The sequence below is a fragment of the Arachis ipaensis genome, chromosome B5, assembly GCF_059453495.1.
Source record: "Arachis ipaensis isolate K30076 ecotype BB chromosome B5, ASM5945349v1, whole genome shotgun sequence".
NCBI lineage: Eukaryota > Viridiplantae > Streptophyta > Magnoliopsida > Fabales > Fabaceae > Arachis > Arachis ipaensis.
In genome coordinates, this window is record NC_142440.1 from 43725999 (window position 1) to 43731156 (window position 5158).

General features: G+C 41.2%; 1 non-coding gene across 1 annotated transcript; it reads right to left on the minus strand.

The window, feature by feature from the left end:
• Window positions 1-814: 814 nt before the first annotated feature.
• LOC148564001 (small nucleolar RNA R71) lies at window positions 815-922 on the minus strand. Its single transcript, XR_015884167.1, has one exon. It is a non-coding gene; the product is annotated as a small nucleolar RNA R71 (small nucleolar RNA).
• Window positions 923-5158: the final 4236 nt, after the last annotated feature.

Genomic DNA, 5158 nt, shown 5'->3' on the forward strand with positions numbered 1-5158 from the left:
TTCGAAAAATACTAACATTTTTCAAAAACCATTTTCGAAAATCACTAACTCTTTTTCAAAAATATTTTTCGAAAATTCTCCTTCTCCCATCTTATTCTATTTATTTATTCATTTACTAACATCTCATCTCACATCTCAACCCTCCTCACAGTTGTGTTTCTTCCATTATATTACATTCTTTGTCTCCCCCTTTTCTTCCACTTACAAAGGGATCCCTATACTGTGGTATAAAGGATCTCTATTATTATTATTATTATTTTTCTGTGCCCTCTTCTTTGTCATATGAGCAGGAGCAAGGATAAGAACATTCTTGTGGAAGCAGATCCAGAACCTGAAAGGACTCTGAAGAGAAAATTAAGAGAAGCTAAATTACAACAATCCAGAGATAACCTTTCAGAAATTTTCAAACAGGAAGAGGAGATGGTAGCCGAAAATAATAATAATGTAAGGAAGATGCTTGGTGACTTTACTGCACCTAATTCCAATTTACATAGAAGAAGCATCTCCATTCCTGCCATTGGAGCAAACAACTTTGAGCTGAAACCTCAATTAGTTTCTCTGATGCAGCAGCTGCAAGTTTCATGGACTTCCATCTGAAGATCCTTTTCAGTTCTTAACTGAATTCTTGCAGATATGTGATACTGTTAAGACTAATGGAGTAGATCCTGAAGTCTACAGGCTCATGCTTTTCCCTTTTGCTGTAAGAGACAGAGCTAGATTATGGTTGGATTCTCAACCCAAAGACAGCCTGAACTCTTAGGATAAGCTGGTCACGGCTTTCTTAGCCAAGTACTTTCCTCCTCAAAAGCTGAGCAAGCTTAGAGCTGATGTTCAAACCTTCAGACAGAAAGAAGGTGAATCCCTCTATGAAGCTTGGGAAAGATACAAACAGTTGACCAAAAAGTGTCCTTCTGACATGCTTTCAGAATGGACCATCCTAGATATATTCTATGATGGTTTATCTGAGCTATCAAAGATGTCACTGGACACTTCTGCAGGTGGATCCATTCACCTAAAGAAAACGCCTGCAGAAGCTCAAGAACTCATTGACATGGTTGCTAATAACCAGTTCATGTACACTTCTGAAAGGAACCCTGTGAGTAATGGGACGCCTATGAAGAAGGGAGTTCTTGAGATTGATACTCTGAATGCCATATTGGCTCAGAATAAAATATTGACTCAGCAAGTCAATATGATCTCTCAGAGTCTGCATGGAATGCAAGCTGCATCCAACAGTACTCAAGAGGCTTCTTATGAAGAAGAAGCTTATGATCCTAAGAACCCTGCAATAGCAGAGGTGAATTACTTAGGTGAACCTTATGGAAACACCTATAACTCATCATGGAGAAATCATCCAAATTTCTCATGGAAGGATTAAAAGCCTCAACAAGGCTTTAATAATGGTGGAAGAAACAGGTTTAACAATAATAAACCTTTTCCATCATCCACTCAGCAACAGACAGAGAACTCTGAACAAAATGCTTCTAATTTAGCAAATCTAGTCTCTGATCTATCCAAGGCCACTGTGAGCTTCATGAATGAAACAAGGTCTTCCATTAGAAATTTGGAAGCACAAGTGGGCCAGCTGAGTAAAAGGATCACTGAAATCCCTTCCAGTACTCTCCCAAGCAATACAGAAGAGAACCCAAAAGGAGAGTGCAAGGCCATTGACATAAGCACCATGGCCGAACCTACAAGGGGAGTGGAGAACGCAAATCCCAAGGAGGAAGACCTCCTAGGACGTCCAGTGAACAATAAGGAGCTTCCCTCTGAGGAACAAAAGGACTCTGAGGCTCATCTAGAGACCATAGAGATTCCATTGAACCTCCTTATGCCCTTCATGAGCTCTGATGAGTATTCCTCTTCTGAAGAGAATGAGGATGTTACTGAAGAGCAAACTGCCAAGTTTCTTGGTGCAATCATGAAGCTGAATGCCAAATTATTTGGCATTGATACTTGGGAAGTGGAACCTCCCTTGTTCATCAATGAACTAAGTGATCTGGATCAACTGACATTGCCTCAGAAGAGACAGGATCCTGGAAAGTTCATAATACCCTGTACCATAGGCACCATGATCTTTAAGGCTCTATGTGACGTTGGTTCAGGAATAAACCTCATGCCCCTCTCTGTAATAGAGAAACTGGGAATCTATGGGGTGCAAGCTGCTAAAATCTCATTAGAGATGGCAGACAGTTCAAGAAAATAGGCTTATGGACAAGTAGAGGACGTGTTAGTAAAGGTTGAAGGCCTTTACATCCCTGCTGATTTCATAGTCCTGGATACTGGAAAGGAAGAGGATGAATCCATCATCCTAGGAAGACCTTTCCTGGCCACAGCAAGAGCTGTGATTGATGTTGACAGAGGTGAAATAGTCCTTCAATGGAATGAGGACTCCCTTGTGTTTAAAACTCAAGGATCTCCCTCTGCAACCATGGAGAGGAAGCATGAAAAGCTTCTCTCAAAGCAGAGTCAACCCAAGCCCCCACAGTCAAACTCTAAGTTTGGTGTTGGGAGGCCACAACCAAACTCTAAGTTTGGTGTTGAACTCCCATATCCAAACTCTAAGTTTGGTGTTGGGGAGTTTCAACAATGCTTTGAACATCTGTGAGGCTCCATGAGAGCCCACTGTCAAGCTATTGACATTAAAGAAGCGCTTGTTGGGAGGCAACCCAATGTTTATTTATCTAACTCTATTATTCTTGTTTTTCATGTTTTCTTAGGTTCATGATCATGTGGAGTCACAAAATAAATATAAAAATTGAAAACGGAATCAAAAACAACAGAAGAAAAATCACACCCTGGAGGAGCATCTGTCTGGTGTTCAAACGCCAGAACAGAGCATGGTTCTGGCGTTAAACGCCCAAAATGGGCAGCTTCTGGGCGCTGAACGCCAGAACAGACATGGTTCTGGTGTTCAACGCCAGAAATGGCACACAAATGGGCGTTGAACGCCCAAAATGGCCACCAACTTGGCGCTGAATGCCCAGAGTTGTGTGCAAAGGCATTTTTACATGCCTAATGGGTGCATGGATGTAAATCCTTGAACACCTCAGGATCTGTGGATCCCACAGGATCCCCACCTACCTCCACTCAACTCTTCTCACCACTCTCTTTCACACAACCCCATAAACACTCTTCCCCAAAAACCCTTCACCAATCACCTCAAACTCTCTTCCCCATCACCTCTTCACCACTCACATCCATCCACTCTTCCCCATAAACCTACCTCATAAACTCCACCTACCTTCAAAAATTCAAAACCAATTTCCCACCCAAACCCACCCATATGGCCGAAACCTTTCCCCCCATCCCTTCCCTATATAAAGCCCTCCATTCTTCATCAAATTCACACAACACACCCCTCTACACCCTTCTTGGCCGAAATACTCCCCACTCTCCCTCTCCTCCATTTCTTCTTCTTCTTCATCTATTCTTTCTTTTATTGCTCGAGGGCGAGAAAAATTCTAAGTTTGGTGTGGTAAAAGCATAAACTTTTTGTTTTTCCATTACCATTGATGGCACCTAAGACCGGAGAATCCTCTAGAAAGGGGAAAGGGAAGACAAAAGCTTCCACATCCGAGTCATGGGAGATGGAAAGGTTCATCTCCAAAGCCCATCAAGACCACTTCTATGATGTTGTGGCCAAGAAGAAGGTGATCCCTGAGGTCCCTTTCAAACTCAAAAGAAATGAGTATCCGGAGATCCGACATGAAATTCAAAGAAGAGGTTGGGAAGTTCTAACAAATCCCATCCAACAAGTCGGCATCCTAATGGTTCAAGAGTTCTATGCTAATGCATGGATCACCAAGAACCATGATCAAAGTAAGAACCCGGATCCAAAGAACTATGTTACAATGGTTCAGGGGAAATACTTAGATTTTAGTCCGGAGAATGTGAGGTTGGCGTTCAACTTGCCAAACATGGAAGAGAACGCACGCCCCTACACAAGGAGAGTCAACTTTGATCAAAGGTTGGACCAAGTCCTTATGGACATATGTGTAGAAGGAGCTCAATAGAAGATTGACTCCAAAGGCAAGCCGGTTCAACTAAGAAGATTGGACCTCAAGCCTATAGTTAGAGGATGGTTGGAGTTTATTCAATGCTCAATCATTCCCACTAGCAACCGATCTGAAGTTACTATAGACCGGGCCATCATGATCCATAGCATCATGATTGGAGAAGAGGTGGAAGTTTATGAGATTATACCTCAAGAACTCTACAAGGTGGCTGACAAGTCCTCCACTATGGCAAGGTTAGCCTTTCCTCACCTCATTTGTCACCTATGCAATTCGGCTGGGATTGACATAGAGGGAGATATCCTCATCAAAGAGGACAAGCCCATCACTAAGAAAAAGATGGAGCAAGCAAGAGAGCCCAGTCATGGAGCTCAAGAGGCGCAAGAAGCTCATTTCCATGAGATCCCGGAGATGCCTCAAATGCACTTTCCTCCACAAAATTATTGGGAGCAAATCAACACCTCCCTAGGAGAATTGAGTTCCAATATGGGACAACTAAGGGTGGAACATCAAGAGCACTCCATCATGCTTCATAAAATAAGAGAAGATCAAAAAGCAATGAGGGAGGAGCAACAACGACAAGGAAGAGACATAGAAGAGCTCAAGGACATCATTGGTTCCTCAAGAAGGAAACGCCACCATCACTAAGGTGGATTCATTCCTTGTTCTTAATTCTTCTGTTTTTCGTTTTCTATGTTATATGCTTATCTATGTTTGTGTCTTCATTACATGATCATTAGTAGTAGTAACTATGTCTTAAAGTTATGAATGTCCTATGAATCCATCACCTCTCTTAAATGAAAAATGTTTTAATTCAAAAGAATAAGAAGTACATGAGTTTCGAATTTATCCTTGAACTTAGTTTAATTATATTGATGTGGTGACAATACTTCTTGTTTTCTGAATGAATGCTTGAACAGTGCATATGTCTTTTGAAGTTGTTGTTTAAGAATGTTAAATATATTGGCTCTTGAAAGAATGATGACTAGGAGACATGTTATTTGATAATCTGAAAAATCATAAAAATGATTCTTGAAGCAAGAAAAAGCAGCAAAGAACAAAGCTTGCAGAAAAAAAAATAGGCGAAAAAAAATAGAAAGAAAAAAAAAAAGCAAGCAGAAAAAGCCAATAACCCTTAAAAC